This window comes from Cyprinus carpio, chromosome A13 (assembly GCF_018340385.1).
Source record: "Cyprinus carpio isolate SPL01 chromosome A13, ASM1834038v1, whole genome shotgun sequence".
Taxonomy (NCBI): domain Eukaryota; kingdom Metazoa; phylum Chordata; class Actinopteri; order Cypriniformes; family Cyprinidae; genus Cyprinus; species Cyprinus carpio.
The window spans coordinates 22038884-22065767 of NC_056584.1; the positions used below are offsets into that span (position 1 = coordinate 22038884).

Consider the following 26884-nt stretch of genomic DNA (forward strand, 5'->3'; position numbering starts at 1 on the left):
AAAAAAGTCTCAACAATTATTATTAGTCTAGAAAACAAGCGTATTAATTATATTGATTTTCTTCATCAGCTGTTTGGACTGTCATTCTGATGGCACCCATTCACTGCAAAGGATCCAGTGGTGAGCAAGTGATATAATACTAAACTTCTCCAAATTTGTTCTGATGAAGAAACAAACTCATCTACATCTTGTTCAACCCTGCCAGTGAGTACATTTTCAGCACTTTTTCATTTTTGAGTGAACTATTCCTTTAAAGTCTTATTGTTTTTTTGTTTTTGCAATGGCATATGTCTAAATAGTGTCTAAAGTGTCCAAATGCTCTTTGAGGCCACTTTATGTATTAATGAAATTTCTCTTTTTAATTAACATTTCAAAAATTTAATTATTAAACATGCTTTCTCTTCATGCTTAACCATTGTCTAGTCTGATGTTTTAAGTTTTAATTGAAGTGAATGACATTTCAGTTCAGAGTTCAGTTTGCCAGCATTCAAATTAGCATCAAACACTGAAAGAGCAAACAAAATGTGTTTGTGCCAACATTTTTGCACTGGCATGTAATGAGTTAAGTGAGAAAAAGAAAAAGCATAACCTACTTTTTTTTTTTTTTAAATCATATAAACACATCAAATTTATTCAAATGTGTTTCCCTTGGATCTCTGTACAAATTTTATTGTAATCGAACACCTAGGTAAAATAAATAGAAATACCATGAAATGACACATCTGCATTTCTTTCATGTGTATGTGTCACAAATGGGTCATGCATCGCCTTCCCACCCACAATCCTGGAACAATAAATCACCAATATTCTTTAGCGGGGAGTGAATTTCTTACAAAACCACATTTAAATCATTTACATAGATGTACAGAATATATTGCAGCATATCTAGATATATCCTCTCTCCTTTTGGTTTCTGACAGCAGGTCTCTGGCACCTGTTTCAGTTATGAACTTCCAGCAACATCAATATTTCTGGCAGGTTTATCTTTGGCACACAGAAATTAAAAAGCCCTCCGGTCTGAAGGCCACATTGATGTTTGTTCACTTCCTAGAGCAGATTTAGTATGAGTTTAGAAAAAAAAAAAAAAACAACTTCTAAAGTCTACAGGAAATGGCTTTCAGAAGAACATTAGATGCACAATAAGTTCTGTGAAAGTTCGTTTGCACCAACAGATAACTTAAGGTGAATGAAAAAAGTGTCTTATTTGTTTGGATCAATAAATGTTGCCGTTTCTGTACATAAGGAGTTGGCAAAGTGTTTAAGGCATTACAGCTGTAAATATATCTGCAAAGGCGATAACATTTTGTCCTTTTCGCAGAGCTGTTACGGAGTCTCTCTGAATGTCCGGAACAGTGAAGTTTTTAGTTTCCGCCTGGTCCCTTTATGCTAGAGTCTTCGAGGGACTGCTGGGCGGCACCTGCGCTCAGATTACAGGCCGAAGGATCGCAGTAACCTGGTGGTCCGGCTGAACCAGGAGGTCCAGGAACACCTGGTTGACCCGGGGCACCAGGTGGACCCCGTTCTCCATCACGCCCATCTTGACCATATCCTGGTTTTCCAGGTTCACCTGCAAGACAAAAACAGGTCAGTCATCTCTTATTTTAGATTGCAAAAGGTCAACACTTAAGGTCAGTCTCATTTGCATTTCTGCAAGAACAAAAACCTGAGATTTGAGAGTCATGGAAGTCAAATAACCAATATTCATGGGGTTTTTACATTACATATGAACTATCGTTATGGCTTTTTGTGTCCATTTAGAATTTTCTGTGTCTGTCGACATTTATTTCAGACTTCTTTCTCGCAATTTCAAGTTTATAGCTCATAAATCAGTTTTTTTTCCCTCAAGACTTGAGAGTTTATCTTACAGTTCCAAGTTATAACAATTAATATCTCACAAATCTGTGGCAGAAGCAAGCTTCTATAGAATTAAATTCTAAAAAAAAAAAACAAAAAAAAAAATGCATGATACCAGCAGATCTGTCTGTTACAATTAAAGCACTAGGTAACAATTGCAAGAAGTCCTATTTAAACAGACAGCTTTATTCGACTGACAGTAAGCATCAGTGATACATATACAAAAGACAACAGAAGGCTTCATATACCTCCAATTCATCAGACATCTGACAGCTTCATTTAACACCAATTTAACTTTGCTCTCAAAAGCCTATTACCAGGATGGAGCTAAATATATCTCCAGCGTCATCAGTTATTTCAGACTGAATCGGTTTGCAGAAAATATTCTTTAACACCCATTCCATTTATGCATTGATACCATGATCTTTTTTGACAAGAGGAAGTAGGACATGAGATTGAGTCAGAACGGACCTGGTAGTCCAGGAGGTCCCGACATGCCTTTGGTTCCCCGAACTGTAGGTCCCCTGTCCCCTCTGTCTCCCATCTCACCTGTAACACACACTAGTTCAAATACCGGCATGACCGTGCCTTTACACACATGACTCTAGATCAGGGGTTCCCAAACTTTTTTGTCAGCAGACCGTTAAGTAAAATATTTACTTGAAGTGCACCCTGATATTTTTTGCATGTTCTCAGTAGTATTAGGTAACTTAAAAACAGTAGCTGAACCTAAAAAAAAAAAAAAAAAAAACTCCTTTTCATGATTTTAAAAATAATACATTCAGCTAGCTACATTTCTCATCATTTAGTTTAACTTGATATACTAAAGTGATAAACTAAAACAAATTTAATAAAAAAATTAAAATTCAATAAAAAAAAATTAAATGAAACTATGACAAAAACACACAATAAAATTACAAGAAACTTTAACTGAAATTAAAATGAAAATGGAAAATCTAAAAAATAAACACCAATTCAAAATATTAATAAAAACTATATTAGTTTTTCAATGATATTAAAATAACACTGCTCTGATGTTGGTTAAAGGTCACATGCAAGTAAACGGATAAAATATTAAATCTTTTTTTAGAAAGTGTTTTGTTTTATCTTATTCATTTTAAATTTATATTCAATTTAATTATTCGTTTTTTATGAGCTTATGAACTCCTATTTGGGATACCCTGCTTTAGTTGTTGTTCCAGGACCAAAACGGATCCTGTAAAGCAGTCTGAACTCACAGTCCTATATTGACTCACCTTTCGGCCCCTTGAGACCCATAAGTCCCGGAGGCCCTTTGAGTCCCGGGAGCCCTCTTGCACCAGCATGCCCAGGAAAGCCACTGTCACCTTGGGGTCCAGGAGGACCAGGGGGACCGGGTCTGCCTGGCAGTCCGACCACGCCAGACTCTGGTCTCCTCAGGGGACTGGCAGCCAGTTGGGCCAACTGCTCTGAAATGGCAAAGACCAAATGCGCTAATGAGTGTGAACGGTCCCCTGCTATTAGCACAGCTCATTTTTATTTCATTTATCCATTGATTTTGCAGTTGCACTCACTAATTAGAGTCATCTAACACTGCACACTGACTGCTTTGTGTTTTGTCTATTGTGTTTCTGTACTAATGTTAGGGCGCCTCCTTGAGGACGATACATCTTCCTGCTCTGTCCTCACGTTTCCTTCACTGTACTGTCCACTACACTTAAAGTAAAAATGAAACAGTGATAGCGACAGACCTTTTCTGCCATATTATGATGCACATCTGAGAGTAATGGATTGTCAAAAAAAGTCAAAAATGCAGGGCAGGTACTTGGTTCTATGCATCAATTGCTGATTGGATTTTAAGATGTGGGTGTTGCTCTCAAAATCGGGGCAGATGAATGTGAGGTTACAGGGGTGAAGTTTAAGTGGATTAAATGATTGGAGATCTCCTTGTACGGTTGAATTGTTCAAAATAAGATCTATAACATGCATTTCTATAACAAACAAGTCTTCAAAGGCTGTTTTTTTTTTAAATTAATTATTATTATTTTTTTTTATTATTTCTTTTTATTTTATTTTTTTTGCCGTCACTAGTACAAAGCACATGAATAGGCCTAATTGATGATTAAAGTTGGGCACACCTTGTTACACACCTTCAGTCCAGCAATTCAAGCTAAAATGTGTATCTTCTGTACAGTATAGGCCACTTTGGATAAATGCTAAATGTGTAGATCTGTCAGGCCAGGTGCAATACTAAAAAAGCCACATCTCTGACTCTTAAATGCACATTCTGTGAGTTTTGGATGTAAAATAAGGCTCTAGACTAATTTTATTTTATTATAGCTCTGATATTTTTATGTGGATAAGCAGATAATTTGAAAAATGTGTTGCAGAAAGCTGTTAAAGCCAATTCCTTTCATTTGTCTTCATTCATCCTCTGAATGGTGTTCTTGTACGTTTTCAATTTGCAATGGGAAATTGAGCATAAAAGAACAGCATTTTGCTGCTGTTTTTAAAACTTCCTTTTCCATTGTGTGAAGGGATAAAAGGGCAGACCGATTTATTCCTGATGTAAAGAATCCAATCCCAGGCCCTGAGCCATTGAGCAAGAGCTAGGGTACAGTGAATTTCAACTTTCAGTGGAAAACATCCTGAAAATGTATGCAGCACGATGCTTGACTGAGCTTTTTCATGGAGGGTTTGGTGGAGGAAAGCAGAGGCTGAAGGAGGAAACTCATCACTATGAGGCAAAAGTGCAGATCAGCTGAAACGAACATGAATTTTTCAGTGAAATGTGAATGAAAAAGTCATGAGGGAATTGGCGACGTGCGCTCGAGAGAGCTTAGAGTGAGGCAGGACTGATGGCCAACTTTAGTAAAGTGTCTCTGCTCATCAGAGTAGAATCAAAAAGAATCTTTGAAACAAAACACAAATTTTTTCTTCCTTTCATCCCACTCTTTCCTTCAGTGGTCTACGCTTGTGTTCTCCTGCCTGGAAAGTTCTGATGCACTGGCAGCAAAAGAGTGGCGCTGAATGCTTAAAAGGGAAATTCTGTCTAATTCTGAAATGATAAAAATCTTTGCTTCCAGACTCACCTTGCATAACGCGCATGCACACTTGTCTGATGTGTTGATCACTTGGTTCTTTACCCTGTAAACACAGGAGGAGTTGTTTGGAAGAAAATCACACAATCATCTGAATGTATTCTGATTATTTCATCTCATTTCAAACCACTAATCTGCTCCACTATACCTCAGAAAATAACTAAGAAACCACTGGAATTGGATGCAAGTGTTCTTAAAAGCTGCAGAATGTTTCAGATTTTTTTCTTGATGTACCTTTCCAAACAAAATGAGTGTGTACAACAAAACACTGACAACTATGGGGTTTCCACACATTTTGGCAACTGAATTTTCAGTTTCTAAAACTTTTCCTATTATTCATGATTATTGGATAAGGATTAAAAATATTCATTCATTCAAGACTACACTCACAAAGAGTAATTTTTAGCCAATTAAGTATATTTTGAATTAAGCATAGCAGAACAAAATTATAGTCACTTAGACACCTACAGGACTGGAAATTATTTTTAAATTTTACAGTATTTAAAGGTTTTCAATGTCCATAGGAGCCCTGTACCTATTAAAATTATCTTTGCTCTAGTTTTGATGTCACAGTGTGGACACATGAATAATACAGAATAATTGGGAAAAAAATGTATGAGGTTGTTTAATGCTGATAGTTAGCAAAAAATCAGCTCATTATAAAAACGTGAATGCATTGAATAAGCTGACAGAATAACAATAAATAGATACAAATATATAGCAATATAACCACTACCATTCAAATGTTTGGGGTCTTTAAGAATTTATATTTATATTTATTCATTTATCTGTTTATTTATAGTCTCTTATGCTCACCAAGGCTGCATTTATTTAATCAAATATACAATAAAATAGTCAATGTTTTAAAAACAGCTGTGCTGCTTAATACAATCTGTGCTAAAATTTTCAGTTCTTTTATGAATACAAATTTACAAAAAACATTTATTTTAAATATATTTTTGATAGTATTATAAATGTCTTTACTGTCACTTTTAATCAATTTAAGGCATTCTTGCTAAATAACACTATTAATTTATTTAAAAAAAAATAAACTGTGTTTTGAACTGTGTACATGCAAAGCAAAATGTACAACAAAACAATGAAAACTACCAAGAAAATGGACTTAAAAAGCAGATAGAATTTTTTCTACATGTGAAGAGAAATTTGTGTCTGTCTTTTTTTAATAACCTTGCTCATGAAGTGTAATTGTTAATCACTCTCTTTTTCAAAGGTTGGTAACATACCGCTGGTCCCTGGGTGCCACGAGGTCCTGGAGCTCCTCTGTTCCCCTGCATGCCACGTGGTCCAGGACTACCAGGAGCCCCTCAATGCCAGGCTGCCCACGGGCACCCTCTGGTCCTCTGTTACCTGGATCCCCCTGGTTACCTACCTGAATTTACACCAGAGACGTAAGTATACAAATAGATGTAATACTAGCATATCTAAACACTAGAGTGAGCTGAGATAAAGCCAATGAAAATCTTCATGGATTATTTAAAATCAGAGCCAGGTGCTGAATAGACAGTAGTCAAAAATTCATAAAAGAATACTGATCAAAAACTCACTTCTCCTTTAGCTCCAGGTTGGCCAGGGTCACCCTAAGTACAGAAACAACAAGAGAATTACAATGCATTATAATATCTCAAAACTGAAAATTGTATTCATATTATTTTCAGCTGAGTATTTCAGAGCTACTCACAACATCTCCCTTGTCTCCTGGTGTTCCCTCGGCACCTTGAGCTCCCTACAATAAAACACATCACTGTAAGGGAGATCATTTCATAGATGTCTATGTTCTGTTAAGTGTCTAGTTCTGTTACTGTAAGACTTTGAGAATGGATTGTTTTGTTTATAAAATGTGAATGGATGAGCAGCATTCATAGCCTACAGTAACTATATTACTTGGTGTGAGAATTGGTTTGTGGTTTTTATTATTAATAAATATTGCTGTCTTTCATTATATAGATGTAAACTATATAATTCTAGATGCAATAAACCATTTGATTTTGGCTGTTACAGTGATTTTAATGCTTTTTAAAGGGATTGGTGCCCTTTAACCATAGTAAAAGCCCTTTATCACAGGGCATATTTTTGTTTTTCACTTTAGTTCTCAGAATAATACCCTGAATAAATAATGTTCAATCAAATATTCAATGAACTTATTTAAATACATGTATACATTCGTTTTCTGCATTCATTTTAAAAGTATCTGGGGTAGTTTAGTTCTGCAGTGCTGTATCTGATGAGAATATGAATCATGCTCTTACCTGTTCTCCCTTTGGTCCAGGTTCTCCTGCTTCACCCTGTGTAATATCACATTCAGAAATTCAATCCCATGAATATTTAACAGTAATAGTTCACTGTAACAACAGTTGCTCAGTATTGTATGCTCAGAATTTTCCTCTTTCTATAAATCCTACATCTGTTTGAGGTGCTTAAGTTCTTTTTTTCAAATGCTTTAAGGAAATCATTGAATCTAAAATGGACCATTGTACTTTCAAAGCTTTTTAAATTTTAAAACACCAATGGAAGCACATAATAATTGCAGTGACTTGAAGGCTATAAAAGTAGAACCCTTACTGTCTAACTGAGCAAGAAAAGTGAATATTAAGAGGTTAGCTCTTTTTAAAGAGCTGCAGATGACTTTTTGTAATAGTTACAGGGATGCTGATCTAGCAGAACTCCATGTACACTTTGCTGTTCCTTAATAAATATAGAATTAAGGATAAAAGCAGCAATCAGAATTCCTGACTTCAATTTCCAGAAGTCAGGATGCACAGGTTTTATCAATTCACCAGGGAACAAAATCATGTTGAAAAAGGTAACTGCAAAGGGCAATTTAAAGAGAAAATTCTGAGTGCTCGGCAGAGACATCCTTACCCTATCTCCTTTTATTCCTGGCAGGCCTGGTGGTCCAGGAAGTCCAGGCAAGCCCAAGTCACCTTTAGGACCCTGAAAAGACAATCAATGTAAGATGACACGCAGTCAGAGTCTGGGATTTAGTGTCAAATTCTGGTTGATGTCTTTTTATATTCCTTCCTGTCTCACTGCAGGATTTCCAAACATATGGGAAAGGTTCAAAACCTTTGTCAATAAAGAGAAAAGACTGCAGAATCCTTTAGTTCCCCTGCAAAAACACTCTCATGCATTTTTAAAAAGAGAGTGCAGTCTGAGAAAATGCTGAAAAATTTGGTATGTGATTGTACATCAGTGTTTTCTACACTGCTGATTTAATCTACAGTTCCATACTTATATGTTCCAAGCCTATATGTTTTAACTGAATTCACTCTTCACCTGAGGCATTTAAGTGATGCATTTTTTTAATTGAATATTTTTTTATTCTAGTTTTGCGAATTGTTTCAGAGTTTTGTCATTACAAATGGTATTGTACTGTAAATCAGTCAATTGATCAAACAATCAATCGATAAATAACATTTCACACACACACACACACACACACACACACACACACACACACACACACACACACACACACACACATATATACACACAAGAAATAGCTGTAAGTATGCAGGATATTATATACATTCATTATATACTGTACATATACAGTTATATACATTATTACAGCTATAAATCTGAATATATAGTTAAAAATTTAATATATATTTATGAACTGGACTACATAAATGTACATTTTGAACATATGTTTGTAAATACTGCATTTCAAGGTTGTGTCATAAAATGATATTCTGCGGGTCTGAAAAAGGTCTTAAGTCTTAATGTGCCCTTCCACAAATTAAGTTCTAAAAAGGTCTAAATGAAATCTTTCTTAGTATTTTTGTTTTGTTTTTCAGTACAAATATCTAAGCATCCTTAAATCACGATACATTCACTTAGGATGAAAATTGAACATGAAGGCCCGGTTTCACAGACGGGGCTTAGCTTAAGCCAGGACTAGGCCTTAGTTAAATTAAGATATTTATGTGTGGCATCTTGAGACAGAACAATGGGACTGACATATATTTAGATATGTCAGAGCAAGATATTTTCAGTTGAGACAGCTCAAACATGCATTTACTCTGGGACTAGCCTTAAAGCCATGTCTGTGAAACCAGGGGATAAAGTCTTGTTTTTGGATAAAAAAAAAAAAATAAGTTAATCCTTAAAAAAAGAACAAACACCTGTCAATGGGGTCTGAAAACTTGTTTTCCCTTTAAAATTAAAGTTGATTTTTCTGAGCCCATTGGCAAATATTAATGAATTGTTTCCTTTAAATTTATTCCTTAATTATTTTATTTTTATTGTTTTTACTTGTCTTAAAAGGGTCTTGAAAAATCTTGAATTTTCCTTCATAAAACCTGCTGAAACTCATATATTTTTAATTAAAAAAAAATATATAATGTTGCAATTTATTCACAATACTTACATAATATATTCATGTTTAAACGTGAGTGTTTGTGTGTGTAGATAAGTGTGTGCTCAAGGGAATGGTAGGGGAACAGAGGGCTGTTTGAGAGACACTGCTGTGAGACATTCTTTTGACTGTTTATTGTGAAAACAGTGAGATGAGATCCCGTTCAAGAGAGAGACCGCTGGCTCCAGTCTCTTCTACTGCTTACCAGCAGTGTCTGCATTTCAGAATTATAAAAATTTGCCTTGTTTGATCCTTAAATTACCATAATATAAAGTCACGAATTCCCTTAAAAGACTACTAGTGAAAAGTTTAGGAATTCACTGTGCACCAGACAGTCTAAATAAGTAAAAGCGATCGAGCTTACTGGATATCAAAATGACTTGTTTTCTCTTTGAACACTGGGATAATAGAATAATTTAAATGTAGTGTGACTTGTTTTGAACTTTGGGTTTGCAGCCAGCTTATAGGAAATAAAAATTGCTGAGATCTCTTTGTAGTTTCTCAAACACAGCACAAAATCATTTTCTTTTCAATATGTTTTTCTCATTTTCCATTAACTAAATATCAAACATCCTTAAAACAAGATGAATTTACTTGTCAAGCAAAACTAAGTTTAGAACTAAGTAAAGATTTTTTTCCCCTCTAAAATAAACAAACACATAAATAAGTTTAGTATATTTTCTGCTTAAAACAAGAAACAGCAATTTGCCAATGATGTAATATATATATATATATATATATATATATATATATATATATATATATATATATATATATATATATATATATATATATATATATATATATATATATATATATATATAAACAAAATTAATTTGTTTTAAGGATGTTATGATATTTGTTCTGGACAAAAGGCAAACAACTCTAATTAAGATCAATTATTTTTGCAGTGTAGACAAATCGGAGAACAAATGAAACCTGAAGTCACCTGCTTTTTGGATATTTCTGTTCATAAAATCTGAGATTTCAATTTGAACTCAAACATTTCTTATTAAACTCTTCCAGGAGCAAATAATCTGAACTATACTATCGTATAGCTAGCCAACATTTGTTATACAGTAATTTGTGTCTGTTTTTATTTCTTTTTTAGGAGGAACATCTGAAAAAGGGTTCATACTTGAACATGTTATGCTGAGCCATGAAAGAAAAACCTCTGTGCAACAAAGGACATCCATTTCTCTACAGGCAAAGGTTTTTATTTTGTTCATTAACTTGCACGATGAAAGCATGGCAGATGCTTGCTTTGATATCACAACTATATCATTATTCAGATTATGCACTTACTCTGGCTCCTGGTTTTCCCATCGGCCCAGGTGGCCCCTGCTCTCCCCGTTCTCCCTAAACACAAGGAAACGTCTCGGTTACGTATGGTAACCCTCGTTCCCTGAAGGAGGGAACGGAGACGCCACGTCGGTGACCGACGAAAATGGGATATCGCTTCGATAGACCAATCTACTTCGAGTGTAAACTAAACCAGCCAACGCACATTGGCATGCAATTATTGCATCCAGCTGCCGCTGATCACAGCGTGAGTATAATAAGGCAGCAGGTGCAATGCATGCCAGGTTTTCGCTGAGGAGCCGAGCCGGAGACCCAGCGGCTCAGCGGTGGTTCAGCAACTGTGGCGACGGGACATGACGTCTCCATTCCCTCATTCAGGGAACAAGGGTTACCATACGTAACCAAGACATACCCTTTCAGTCGGTCACTCTCGACGCCACGTCGGTGACCGACGAAAATGGGATCCCTACCAAAGCGCCATGGGTGCTGCCCCTTCCAGTGCCCTGTGCGAGCCGCCTGCGCCCATATTAGGTGTAGGCCGGGGCTCGGAACAAGTAGCTCCACTCACCATTGTCAAAGCACTACCTCACTGGGTGAGACTGGATAACACTGGGAAAACGTACCCGTTCCACTTGGAACAGGGACGATGCGGAGGCTCCATCCTTCCCGAAGGAGGTCTCGGGAGCAAATACACATATAGCATCCGTTTAGGTGTATATGGAAAAAATTTGAGGTGATTAAAACCTTCTTGGGAAGGCAGAAGTCTGCCGGGGAAACACGGGCTCTAAGGGCTAAACACGGCCTATACCGTGGACTATACGCATACGAGTACTGCTTAGGTCTCAATATGGAACCCAGCCTTCCATGGTTCTCACGGATTCATCATGAAGGCCTGGCGCCGGACGTTCCGCCGTGTCCAGCTGCCTAGGGTGATGGAGGATCTCAACAGGGTCTACAGTACGGACACTCTGGAGCAGTTTTAGAGAGACGACACTAACCGGGCCTCTCGGTGCCACTACCCGTTTGAGGTGAGAACACAGGAGGATACCGGCTCTACACGAAGGCTATAGAACCTAGCGAACGTGTTAGGGGTCGCCCAGCCCGCAGCTCTACAAATATCTGTCAGCGAGGTGCCACGAGCCAGCGCCCAGGAGGATGCAACACTTCTTGTTGAGTGAGCTCACAACCTGAACGGGCAGGGCACACCCTGTGCCTGATAAGCCAGGGCTATGGCATCCACAATCCAGCGGGCCATCCTCTGCTTAGAGACGGCATTCCCCTTCTGCCGGTCTCCGTAACAGACAAAGAGCTGGTCTGAGGTCCTGAAGCTTTGTGTCCGGTCTACGTAGCATCTCAATGCTCGGACGGGACAGAGCAAAAACTAGGGCTGGGTCTGCCTCCTCCAGGGGCAGCGCTTGCAGGTTCACCACTTGGTCTTTGAAGGGTGTAGTGGGAACCTTGGGCACATAGCCGGGCCGGGGCCTCAGGATTACCTGGAAGTCAGCCGGCCCAAACTCTAGGCACGAATCGTCGACCGAAAATGCGTGCAGGTCCCCTACCCTCTTGATGGAGGCCAGTGCAAGCAGGAGCAGAGTTTTCAATGAAAGAAACTTTGGCTCGACTGAATGCAAAGGCTCGAATGGGCCCTGCTGTAGTGATTTTAGCACCAGAGTCAAGTCCCAAGAGGGTATGGAGGGGGGCCGGGAAGGATTTAACCCCCTGGCCCCTCTAAGGAACCTGATGACGAGGTCATGCTTACCTAAAGACTTCCCATTCACGGGGTCATGGTACGCAGCAATAGCGGCAACCTGGACTTTGAGGGTGGAGGGAGACAGCCTTCGCTCCAGCCCTTGCTGCAGAAAGGAAAGCACAACCGCAATCGGGCATCTTCGGGGGTCTTCTCGGCGAGAAGAACACCACTCGACGAACAGGTTCCACTTCAAGGCGTAAGCGTGTCTCGTAGATGGTGCTCTTGCCGAAGTGATGGTGTTCGCTACCTCCTGGGGCAGGTCACCTAGAACCTCCGCGTCCCGTCCAGGGAACAGACATGGAGTTTCCAAAAGGTCTGGACGCGGGTGCCAAATGGTGCCCCGTCTTTGAGTCAGTAGATCCTTCCTCAGAGGAATCGGCCAAGGAGGGGCTGTCGCGAGGAGCACCAGCTCGGTGATCCAGGTCCGCGTGGGCCAATACGGCGCCACTAGCAAGACTTGCTCCTCGTCCTCCCAGACTTTGCACAGTGTCTGTGCAAGAAGGCTCACTGGGGGAAACGCATACTTGCATAGGCCCCGCGGCCAGCTGTGTGCCAGTGCATCCCTGCCGAGAGTTCCCTCGGTCAGGGAGTAGAACAACTGGCAGTGAGCGGTCTCTGGAGAAGCAAACAGGTCTACCTGAGCGGCTCCGAACCGTCTCCAAATCAGCTGGACCGTCAGGGGATGGAGTCGCCATTCTCCTGGGAGCACTGCTCGAGACAGCTCGTCGGCTGTACGGTTGAGCAGGCCTGGAACGTGAACGGCACGAAGAGACCTCAGAACCTTCTGACTCCAAAGGAGGAGGTGGCGGGCGAGTTGTGACATGCAACGGGGATCGAGCGCAGACCACCTTGTCGGTTGATGTACGCAACGGTCGCTGTGTTGTCCGTTCGGACCAGCACATGCTTGCCTCGTAAGTGACCTTTGAGACGGTTCAAGGCAAGGTGCACTGCTAACAACTCTAGGCAACTGATGTGCCACTGCAGCTGCGGGCCCGTCCAAACCCCTGAGACTGCATGCCCGTTGTACGTGGCCCCCCAGCCGGTGGTGGAGGCATCCGTGTAAACCACAGCATGCCTGGAGATCTGCTCTAGGGGCACCCCTGCCCTGAGAAACGCAAGATCTGACCACAGGGTGAGGGTTTGGCGACAGGCCGGTGTAACTTGGACCCGGTGAGTGCCGCGCTTCCACGCCCACCTCGGGACTCGGCCATAAAGCCAGTGCTGGAGCGGTCTCATATGTAACAGGCCGAGCGGTGTAAGTGCCGCTGCGGCCGCCATATGCCCCAGGAGCCTCTGAAAGAGTTTCAGTGGGACCGCTGTCCTGCTCTTGAATGTATTCAAGCAGGCTAGCACCGACCGCGCACGTTCCTCTATGAGGCGTGCTGTCTGTTCGACCGAATCCAACTCCATACCAAGAAAAGAGATCCTCTGCGTTGGCAAGAGTTTGCTCTTTTCCCAGTTGACCCGAAGGCCCAACAGGCTGAGGTGCCAGAGCACCAGGTCCCTGTGTTCGCACAACTGACCCCGAGATTGTGCTAGTATCAGCCAACCGTCTAGATAGTTGAGAATACGAACACCCTGATCTCTGAGGGGAACAAGAGCCGCCTCCGTGACTTTCGTGAAGACACGGGGAGACAGGGACAGCCCGAAGGGCAGGACCTTGTACTGATATGCCTGTCCTTCAGACGCAAACCGCAGAAAAGGTCTGTGGCGCGGAAGGATCGACACATGAAAGTACGCGTCCTTCAGGTCGATCGCTGCAAACCAATCTCGGGGACGGACGCACCCGAAGATGCGTTTTCTGCGTCAAACATCTTGAACGGTAGCCGATGAAGGGCCCGGTTCAAAACTCGCAGATCCAAGATCGGTCATAACCCACCGCCTTTCTTGGGTACAATGAAGTAGGGGCTGTAAAACCCCGTCCTCATATCGGCTGGAGGGACCGGCTCTATCGCGTCTTTCGCCAGTAAGACTGCGATCTCTTCCCGCAGAACAGGGGCATCGGACGCTTTCACTGTAGTGAAGCGGATACCGCTGAACTTGGGGGGACGCCGGGCGAACTGAATCGCATAGCCGAGGCTGATGATCCGCAGGAGCCAGCGAGACGGGCTGGGTAGCGCTGACCAGGCGCTTAAAAACCGTACCAGCGGAACCACAGCCGTACCCGCAGTGGGGCAGCGAGGTGGAACACAGGGACCCATCTCGGGCGGCTTGTGAGCAGGCCTGAGTGTGGTGCGAGTGTGGGGTGCAGGGCTCACCTGGTTCCACGGGTTGGCAGAGGGTGCGTGAGTAGGGCCTTTGTTGACGCTCTCGAACCGCCCGCTGCTGCCATCTGGCGAAGGAGGAGGATGAGTGAGGTCCGGTGTTTGGCCGTCCGCAACTCTCCGTGCCCTCCTGGGACCCAGAGACAGAGAAAACCGCTCTCTCGTCGAGATTTCCAGATTCTCCCCTGGCCCTCCTCCAGGGGAGGGAGAGGTGCTTTCACCATCCCCCAGAAAGCGGCTACCTCTCTCTGGGCCACCCGTCCCGGGGCCTCTTGCCCTTCCGCTCACCACCAGGTTTGACGGGAGCCAGGACGGGTGGGGCGGCCTGCCTATGCCCAGCTCTACGGCGCCACTTGCTGGAGGCTGCTGCGGATGCAGCGCGGGAGCGAGTGGACGCAGGGGGCCACCCTCGATGACGAGCAGGCTGGGGCGTTGCAACCGGCGGACGGGTGGAGGCAGCAGCTGCCCGCCGGGCAGAAAGTTGGACCACCTCAGTCTGCTCCCGTGCAGCCGAGAACTGCTGGGCCAGGTTCTCGACCACGTCACCAAATAGGCCGGTCTGGGACACAGGCATTAAGGAACTGATCTTTGTCTGCGTCCCTCATTTCAACTAGACTCAGCCAGAGATGGTGCTCCTGGACCACAAGCGTGGACATCACACGACCCAGAGAATGCACGGTGACCTTCGTCGCTCGGAGCGCGAGGCCAGTGGCAGTTCTGAGTTTTCAGAACTTCTGGATCGTAACCACCCTCGTGCAGGTCCTTCAGTGCCTTGGCCTGGTGCACCTGCAGTAATGCCACAGCGTGTAAGGCAGAAGCAGCTTCCCCGCAAGCCATATAGGCACCGCCGGTTAAACCAGACGAATGCCTATAGGCCCGGGAAAGAAGCACCGGGTCTCCCCGCCAGCAGGAGGCAGACTTAGGACACACTTGCATCGCTACCGCCCGCTCCACTGGGGGAAATCACCGAATACCCCTTCGCTGCACTGCCATCGAGGGTGGTGAGGGAGGAGGAGCCCACCAGCCAGTTTCTGGCAGTAAAAGGTGCCATCCACGACATGGTGAGCTCGTCATGCACTTCCGGGAAGAAAGGCACCAGGGTGGGGCGCTGAAAACCAGCGCGCGCCACCTTGAGAAACCAATCATCCTGCCTCGAGGGCTCGGGACGCGGTGGAGATTTCCACTCGAGCCCTACCCTCTCGGCGGCCCGGGAAAGCATAGCTGTCATCTCCGGATCCAATTCAGGCTCCGCCACCGTCCCAGAGGGCAACAGCACAGCTGAATCTTCATCTGACAGCTCTCCCTCCGATGCTGAGATCGACATCTGGTCAGGGGGAGGCCCACTGGATACCACTGGTACGCTCTTTAAAGAGGGCCCAGCGCGTTCCGTGGGTTACTCCCCTCTGGATCGGAGATGCAAGAGGAGTGATGGTCCACAGAGGGTTGGTTCCCTGCGGGGTTTGCCACCACTATAATCCTCAAACCGCCCATGCTACTGCTGGAAATGGTTTTCGTCTGTCGGCCGCCAGAACGAGCCCCAAAATCGCGGCAGCGGCAACGGGACTCCGCCCCCTTTTTTGAAGGAAGCAGAGCCTGGTTCGCAGCTCCGAGACGGTCCTCTTCCCGCACAGAGAAGATGACTCATCCACGAAAGCTACCTCAGCGTGTTTGCCCAGACACGTGAGGCAGCAATCGTGACCATCACCACGTTGCCAGGTAACGACCGCACCCAGAAACGCACGGGTGATACGGCATCCTTATAAGGACGATCCGTCGTCTTTACAAAGACGCACCCATGAAGCTCTTTTAGAGAAATTTGCTCTTTAGGAAATGCTCTTTTAGTGCTGAGACGCACAGGGGAATTGGCCGCTTGCAACACGACAGGGGGTAGTGCAGCCTGAAGTGTGCAATCCACTCGACGCTGGAACGACCACCGCTGAAGCGCCGTCTCGCCAACACACGAAGCTTCCGAGAGCGTGCTGAACTCGTAGTTCACAGCAGCAGACACAGTTGAGCAGAACGATACTAACGCTCGGCTCCGAAGCGAAAAGCTGGTATGCATTGCACCTGCTGCCTTATTATACTCACGCTGTGATCAGCGGCAGCTGGATGCAATAATTGCATGCCAATGAGCATTGGCTCGTTTAGTTTACACTCGAAGTAGATTGGTCTATCGAAGCGATATCCCATTTTCGTCGGTCACCGACGTGGCGTCGAGAGTGACCGACTGAAAGGGAACTATCATCATCTGCGAAATATTCCTTGGTGAGTAAATACAGACACATCCAGCCTGTCTATTAGCCGTTAGTCATACTGTTTTGGGTACTTACAGGTTGTCCAATAGGCCCAATGGGTCCGACTTCTCCTTGGTTCTCCACGATCGCCCTGAACAGAGACATTAACTGTCAGATAATCTGTTCCTGTACAATAATTACAGATCTGTAATTAGCTATTGGGTGGCTTACCTACCGATTTACCTGCAGATCCCATAGTACCAATGAGGCCTGATTGTCCAGCATTACCCTGTAAGTGAGCATATCATACAGTGTTCATAATGAGCCACATTATTACATTTTTCAAGAAAAAACAATTCTAAAAATCTAAATTCTAAATAACAGTAATCTTTAAATCTTAAAAAAACTAATAATTTTAATTATAAAATAACACTGTTAAATGTATTCTTCAGCAAATCTCAAAATAAATATCCATTTTCCATACTATACATTATAATTTTGTGATGCCTAAATTCACTAGCAATTGATTGATTTTGTTTTTAGTGACTAAATTTAATTAATTTATTTAGACAAAATAGTACAGATTTTAATTTATTTATCAGCCATAATATTAAAATAATGGGAGTATGTATCAGCCAGAATGTTAATATTGGCAAAATGCTAAAACCAACCTACATATTTAATTAGTCTCTGAATATCAAACTGGGATGGGAGAAAATATTTAAAAATAAAAAAATAGTAGTTTCAGCTTTATCAGTCAGTGGTTCTGAAACATATGGAAAAGCTTTTGTCATACATTTTTTTGACTATGCACTGAACACTGATAAATTCAGCAACATTTCTCACCTTCTCTCCAGCTCCACCTTTTGGCCCTGGGCTTCCTGGTAAACCCTGCAGATATGGAAGAGAAAGTGACTAAATATCAAAATGCAGTTGCTTTTAAAGCTACATCTCCTGAAGGAAGTAAAATGTCTTCTCTTTGTTCTGTAAGATCAAAGTCAAATCCAAGGGGTGGATTTAAACCCTCTCAAAATTAAAGACGATGTGAATTAGTCATGGAGAACTGACATCATGCTCGATAAAGTCAGAGGTATTTTATAATCTTGCCCCTGCCATGAAATGGAGCAGACACAACATGCACAAATTTGAAATCGAAATAAATTATTGACATTTTTATGCTCTGCTTTTGTGAGCTATCTGCTTAACAAATTTAAAGGAGACAGGTTTGAACATGATATTGTAACAAAAGGTCAGAATTCAGCTATGCATATCTGACGAGGATAAAATGAAAGTGACTCATTGTGCTACATCTTGTAAAAAGAAGCTGACAGTTAGGATACAATACTGTTTAAATGTGTTTAAAAGTGTTTGGTAAGTTTTTAATGTTTTCGAAATAAGTCACTAACAGTATGCTAACCAAGGCTTCATTTATTTGATCAAAAACAAAATAAAACGATAATATTTTAATAATAATTATTTTTCAAAAAAACTTTCCCCAAACCATTGAACATTAGCTTAACATATTTGAACTTTCTTATTCTCTGGCAAACATTTTTGACCTTCTTCACAGTCATCATGGCAGTTCATATATCGAATGGATTTTTTTTTTACTACAGTAAGACTTACAGGGAGTCCTTGAAGGCCAACTTCCCCAGGGCTTCCAGGTTTTCCGGCGGCACCCTGTAAAAAAAAAAAATATAAAACACTAATACCCCTGTCACACTTTTTACATTGCCATGGCTGAATAACAAAAGCCAGACTCTGCTGTACCTTGGCACCTGGCATGCCAGGGATTCCCTCACGTCCATCCACACCTGGCAACCCCTGGAAAAAGACACAGATTGGTGCTGACTGAAAGCTTACAAAAGTCTCTAAGCAAATTCTTTTATCTGCACTAACAAAAAAAGTACCAAAAAATTACCATACTTTTACCATGTTTTTCATGTTATTACCATCTGACACCATCACTGTACCACCAGGATACCAGAAGTATTTTCATTAAAGGAAGTGAAAGTTTATGGTAAACCACATACACTGCCTCCCTTCGGCCCTGGAAGACCAGTATTGCCTCTCAGCCCTTGAGGTCCCTGCAGAAAGAGATAAATTCATTAAAATCAGAATCAGATGTACTGTATTACCCTTAGCATGAGAGGATATACTGTAGCCAAATAGGGCATGTTCCTGGACCAACATTGTTTGGTTGTTTGAATGTTGTTCCAGGACTAACAAGGAAGTTGATCCCAGATCTTGTCCTATATGGCTAAATCCCATTTAAGATCCAGTTTATCATGGGCAACTTCTCACAGGCTAATTTAATAAACAAAAACCTTTTAAACTTACAGTGTGTGCAATTTTTGTTATTATAATGATGGTTGTTGTCACATACCTGTTCGCCTTTAGGGCCAGTTTCTCCCATTCCTCGTCTTTGGCCCCGATCCCCCTAGATAAAAAAGAACACTCCTCAGATATCTGCTAATATTGATTTGTTGATTTACACCCAAGGCTAAGGCCATCAACTTCAAGTCATGCCCACTGCTAAAACAGACTGTCTCCAAAGCCTTCAACTGTGATATAGAGGCAGAACTTTCCTGTTTCAGGATTGTTTACAGCTTTAGATTAGATTGGTTTCATTTGAAGAAGATAGAGGAAGTTAAAGAATTTACCATCGCCCCTGCAACACCCTGAGAGCCTGGGTCTCCGTCAACACCTCGAGGGCCCCTGTAAAAAAATAACAACATATAGTTTTCAGATTTATTTATTTTCTGTGTTTTGTATTACATTTTTTCTTCATTGTCAGTTGCCATATACAATCTAACACCCCTCTTTTTTTTATTAATTAGTAACATTTTGATTCTCTAAACAGTAGTTTTATGACTTTTAGTTTATATAAATGCATTTACAATATAGTCTTTCTCTTCCATGAAAATGGACAAAAATATTGAATTTTCAATTTGTATGCAGGGGTATATACAAATATGTGTCCAATCAAATGCTGTCTAGAATGAGAATGTCCCTCCCCCTGATACTACATGTTTTTACCACATTGTGAAATAAACTAAACAACTTCACATTTCAATTAATCTTTATCGAAATCTTACCGTTTCTCCTTTGGTACCAATCATACCAGTGGCACCTCGAATTCCCTGCGGACCCTGAGAGCACATATTGAAACAAGTCCTTAAGACTAGATCAAGATATAGCCACTGGTTTAATTCAATGATTTAGTGTAGATTGCTAAAATAAACAGGAAATGCACATACAGTTGGGCCTTGAGCTCCGACCTCTCCAGGTGCCCCCTGATCTCCCTCCTCTCCCTAGATAGATAGATAGATAGATAGATAGATAGACAGACAGACAGACAGACAGACAGATAGATAGATAGATAGATAGACAGACAGATAGATAGATAGCAAGATAGATAGATAGATAGATAGATAGATAGATAGATAGATAGATAGATAGATAGATAGATAGATAGATAGATAATATTGTTCTTTTTAAAACAGGGATGGCATCCGAAACTGCTCAAAACACGTCTCTTTTAGTGTAATACTGAAAAATGAACTGCAAAGTTTTGATTGAGGTAAATGATGTGTAAATTTGCTGAATCTGAGCCAAGCGTCTTGAGGATAATATAGCAAGCATCCACGAGTGAATTAAATGTCACCACACTAACTTATTCTTACAACACTCAAATCCTTCATTATTCTTCATGCACCGGTGGAGTGTAATTCTTATACAGAACTTTAATATACAGCATTTAAATACATCCTGCACCTTAATTCAGCCTGAGCATCCAGTCCTTAATTATAAATGAAGCTCTGTAAAAATCTCGAAAATGTCACAGCTGGAGAAAAAAATGTCTCAAACGCCATGTTTTCTCATTTCAACAGACCTATATTCAGATTCACTCTGCAGAACTTAATGACACATGCTGACCTCAAACACAAACACATGTAGACAAAACCCAGATGCTTCTGGTTCCTCCTTTGTCAGTGTATTATAATTTATCAGACATTTTGTAAATAAAGTTCTTGCCTTGTGTCCTTGTTTACCAGGCTCTCCAGCTTCTCCTTTCACCCCTTTATGACCCTGACAGTGGACAAGAGGACAGTTTATAAAATATATTATTCAAAACAATTATATTCAAAAGCATGGGCATTTCAATATATATATATATATATATATTGAAATACTTTCTAAAGGAAAACTCACCTTCATTCCAGGCAAGCCAGGGTGACCAGGTGCACCATGTGGGCATGCATTAGGGCACTTAACATCAGAAAAAAAAAGAAGAGAAAAAAATTAGTGTCACTTTATGTCACTCAGTCTAACAATATCTAATAGTCACCTTGGAGCACTTTACTCAAAACATATTGTTGATCAAATCGTATTTCAATGTGGATGTCGAAAACAATATGGTTTTCATGGTTTGCAACAAAAGGATTGATGGAGCACCTAGTAAGATTTCCTCTTACCAGTTCCGTTGTTCCGCCCAGCAACCCTGCAGCACCCTGTAAACATGACAGATTTTCTTTAGAACAGTTTTTACCCATTTTGAAGGAAATAAAGGGCAATTAGTTGATTAAGGAAGCAATTGTGCCACATTGTTGTTTTGTAATAATAACGGGTGCTCTACATAATGTTCCTAATTAGTCTATATATACTGATGTCTTAGTTGTATACTTTAGAACAGAAATTTGCAGTTTTTACCTTATATATTATCTACCTTATAATCTTATACCTTATTATCTAACTTACTTATTAAATATGTCTTCTATTTCTACTATGGTCTGACTTTTTTAAATTACTTTTGTTGGTGTAACATACTGTAATGAAGTCAGGATCATTTATGATAAGTCATGATACATATTTTTCCCCAAAATGAATGTTGGTGTGACACATTACAGTTTTGAGTTTAAAGGTCATTACTATGGTGTAATTCTTGAAACATCACAGTAATACTCACACGGGGCCCTGTTGGTCCACGGGGTCCCTGCGGCCCTCTCACACCCATGGTTCCCTGTTATACAAAGATTTAATTTAATTTAATTGTTGTATGAATACTCTTTAACTGTAAGCATTTAGATTGCTCACTTTTTAAAGGAAAGTCCTTTTTTCCGTTTATGAAACTAAAATATCTCATGGCTTTGCCTGGCATGACAGGAAGTATATTGAACTATTGCCCTTACAATGAACACTGAGATTGATTTTTCATGGACAGAGTGAGATATGAATATCATTAACACATCATTTATTTCTTTTTTTTTTTTTTGCTTATTTATTTATTTATTTAAAGTTTTCAAAAAAAAAAAAAAAACTATTAATTTTTTGCAATGGCAAAGAAAGGCAATGCTAATTTGGCTGCTTGTTTAAGCCATACTTAAAAAAAAAAGTCACTTACAGGGGGTCCCACTTTTCCCTGCTCACCCGGAAGTCCTCCTGGTCCTGGTGGTCCCTGTGCAAACAAGTATCAAATTCAAACCTTTGTGTCCACAACCCAAAACCCACTCCACCCACTGCTTTTTTTAATCAAATGAAAACAAAATCTACTTACAATTGCTCCATCAGGTCCAACACCCTAAAAAAAAGAGAAGGTTTATTTATTTCTATTTATTATTTTCCCATTTCTGAAATGTGTTTATGCAATAACAATTCATTTTTACTGAATACAATAATATAATCTCATAGAGAAACATATTTCCTAACATTGTCTAACTGTATTCATTATCTGCTGTCAGAATTAAGGCAAATATGCAGTGCATTGGGTACAGCTTTATGCCTATTTACAACTATTTATCTGCTCAATTGTGTTTTTATTGAATGCATGGGCTTCAGAAATGTTGAAAGATGGCAAGATAAGGCTTACCGCTTCTCCTCTGGGTCCAGGTTTGCCAGGTTCTCCCCTGTTTCAATTACACAAAGTTACTTTTTAGGCTTAACATCATTTAATTATACTGTACATAATTTAATATAATGTGATTATTGTGTTCACACTGAAGATTCAAAAAAGAAAAAGTGGCACTTCGAATGTAAAATGATGCACGAACGAATTAACCGAAAAAACAAATTTTGAAATGTTGGACACTTCATGCACTCAACTGACACAGCTTTAATACTGGACATACTGGAGGGCAGTAGCCCATCACTGCAGAACACAAGATCCAGGGGACGTGGTTGGATCCACATCTAGGGGGTGGAGATTGGAAGGTTTAGGGGTGGAGATGGGTGGATTTAGGGATCAGCGGGTGGAGCCCCCTGGATCTTGTGTTCTGTAGTGAGGACCTTCTCCTGGAGGGGGATGGGCTATCAAACTCTGATGTTGGATGACAAAATAACCTTATATGATTCATATATTAGACAGTCAAGTACAAAGTGCATAGAATAAGTCTATAGTGCATAATTTAGGATGGAGCTCAATATATGTGTGTGTTTGTGTGTACATATGTGTATACTGTTCTGAAAGTCACAAAAATCACACTGCTACACAATTACTGTTATGAAAATCACATAAAGCCATAGAATCTTCACAGGCCAAGGGAAGTGCTGTGTTTGGACATCGGTGAGTTTAACAGGATCTGATGAATCTGACTTGGCTGCACAGATCAGTGAGCACACAGACAAGATTAGGAACTAGTGGTCATGTGAAAATACTTATAATTCCCTTTGCAAGGCCAGTCAGTACACTGATTTGAGCTCTGGTCCCTACTGAAGCAGGAAACTGAGAAGCTCATTATTAGTCGCTCACCTTTTGTCCTGGGGGGCCATCGAGGCCAAGTTCTCCTATGGGGCCAGTCAATCCCTGAAGAACATGGAGGGTGAAATGTGTACATTATAACCTCTTACAATAGCAACAATGACAGACTTTTAATTGAAAAGGGATGTTTAGGGGAGGGTTTGTTTGCATGAAAACTAACTGTAAGCTGAAGTTTCAAACATTTAACCAACCAATGACTACTCAATTAGCCACAGAATTTGAACACCTTAATAGACCTTCTGTCTCAAACCAGAGTGGATAATTTCTTGACCCCTACTTCCATTTTCACAGGGAATCCACTTTAATGAAGTCCAGGCTTTGGGTATCTGTGCTTATCTGTGCTAACAAAAACCCTGTTGTCTGTTGGACAGACCTTTTTCCTGTGTTCTTTGCTTCAGTCCAGAATGAGAAATTCCCTACATTTTTGACCCGTCTAAGAGTGCCGCCCACCACTGACTGAACTCTGTGAAATTGAGGTTTGCTTTCCCATATAAGCACCATGTCAATTGTCAACATGTTATGAAGAGAATCCAAAATATGCTTTTAATGTGTTTCCTTACATCAGCTCCAGGTGATCCAGGAAGTCCAGCAGAAGCAGGTTTTCCAGTATCTCCATCAGGACCCTTAAGTACATACGACAATATGTAAAATGCAACAAAATCCTATATAGCAAATTATAATATCAATGTATGACACACTGATATTTACAGCCGAACCGTCTTCACCGGTGTCACCTCTCTCCCCCTGCAAGAAAAAAACATACTTTTAACTCTTCTGTAATGCATTATGTTTTGGTCATTGAATTGTTTTATATTTTAATTTATGTTCAGATTTTTAAAAATCATGCTTACATCAATGCCGTCTATTCCAGGCACACCGGGAGAAGCCAGGAGGGCCCGGCTCCCAGCCCTCTGTTTAAAAATAGAAAGTAAACAATGCTCTCCTATAGTGAGTTCATATGTATGTGTTTATAGATGCATTAATACAAAGCTTATGTAATATGAAAACTAAAATGATCCAGCGGGTAAAAATATACTACAAATCATTAATGCAAAAAAGGTTTAAGCAAACAGTTTAAACCCTTTCGTGCAACAGGTGTGCACTTACAACATATGGACCTTACAGATGGATGCAAAAATGCAGTGCAGCCTATAATATCTTACAGCATTTGTGAGCCTGTTTAAGAATGCAAAGTTTCTTTTTTCTTACACATGCTGCTGAAAATTTAAGCACTCACCTGAAACTCTGCCTCGGATATCTAAAAAGAAGAGAACAAAGAAGGGTTGTATTTACCTGTGCGGTGCAGATGACGGTTATCTCCAAAGCGACAAAATCAGTAAAAAGGGGCCCCGCGCACACCTGCAGCGCAAACCATGATTTCCTCAAAGACACAAAAAGCCCCTGTTTTCTGGGATCAGTTGGATTGACGGACCCCCCAACCAAGAAACCCAACTAAATCCCCTTTCAACTATCTGAACACAAGGGAGACCATAACCACAGAGTCCTCGACAACATATATGCATGAGGTGGTTTGTTCTGGGTCTGTGATTGGATGACAGTGGCACAGTGAGAGGAGGAGTCCTGTAGACATTCGGACAGCGGGAAAAATTTACTAGACTGTGACATTTGACCTCTTTTAACAAACACTAATTGGTCTTTGGGAATACTGGAAAATAGTAGAGCTGTACCATTACATTGCAGTTTTTGAAGTTTGGGCTTTTAGTTTGTTAGATTAAAATTGTGATGTTAGATAAGTCTCACCTCTCTCCTTGCAGAAGGTCACCGCATGTGCCTCTCTGTGGGATGTTTAAGTCACAGTGGATCAGCATTTACTTCAGCTCAAACTGAAACAACAGACAAACAACCATCAAAAAGCATCATGAAATGTGAGCCTGTGGGGTGTATTGAATTGTTTATCATTGGTTTTATTATGTTCAAAAAATGTATAATGTTCAAAAAGAGATTGATTACTTTTTGTTTAAAAAAGAGCTTTTTATGTTGCACTTTTTGTTGTAAATTATCTTTGCAGAACAAGGAATTTAAATTAGTTTTCTTGTTGATGGTAGTGGTAGACTGAGCTCATAATATGTGCATATATCATTTGGTGACACTTAATTTAAAAGTTACACAAAAGTTACTGACATAATTACTTAGAGGAAGAAGACACAAACCTCATGTCTGCTCATATAAAGATACACTCTAATACTTTACACTACTGTTCAAAAGTTTAGTTTTTTTTTTTTTTTTTAGAAAGAAATGAATGCTTTCATTCAGCAAGGAGGTATTAAATAAAAAAAACTTTATAATGCTACAAACGTTTTCTATTTCACAAATAAATGCTGTTCTCTTGAAGTTTTTGTTCACCAAAGAATCCTGAAAAAATGTAGCAACAAAAATATTAAGCAGCACAGCTGTTTTCAACATTAATAATAATAAGAAATGTAAATTAGAATGATTTCTGAAGGATTAAATGCCACTGAAGGAGTAATGGCTACTGAAAATTCAGCTTTATCATTACATCAAATTGCATATTAAAATATATTAAAATAGAATTATTCAAAATTGTAATAACTTTTCACAATAATACTGCTTTTACTGTCTTTTAGTTTAAATAAATGCAGCCTTGGTGGAAGTCTTTCTTCTTTCAAAAACATAAAAAAATCTTACCAGCCTCAAACTTTTGAATGGTAGTGTACATACTTATTGATAAATAAATAAATATGTGGACATATTATGCTTTAATACACCAGTGACCAAACTTGTAAATAATAACCTATGAAGTTTTTACACAAATTCATATTGAACAGCTACAGAAGTAATTCTCCAAACATTTAGATCAAAATGTATATTTATATAAAAATTGCCCTTAAAGATCCTTAATTTTATGACATTTAGCTTCTGATTAGGCTAAAAGAAAGAGAAGTGCAGATGTTTGGTTTGTGTCAAATTCAATGTTGCAAATGTTATTGCTGCAAGTATTGTTGTGAGGAAAAAATTAAGAGTTTTTTTGCTGGTCAGCTGTCGTAGAACCTCACTGCTAGAATTCCCACATACTATATCTGCAGAAAAGTATTTGGTAAAATCCAAATCCATTTAAAAAGACAGTCTGCTGCTGAGCCTTTAAACAGCATCCAAACTCACATCTCATAATGACACAAAAACATTGTGGCCACAAGAAAAAAAAAAAAAAAAAAAAAAAAACAAATAGAGTGCATATTTACATATAACATGATGTTTTGGACATACTGTATGTAAGTACTAATTG

The 26884-nt window shown here is 40.4% G+C and overlaps 1 pseudogene; it reads right to left on the reverse strand.

Annotated features, from left to right (window-relative positions):
* Window positions 1-653: 653 nt before the first annotated feature.
* The window catches only part of LOC109100950, a 28012-nt pseudogene continuing 1781 nt past the window's right edge, over window positions 654-26884 (reverse strand).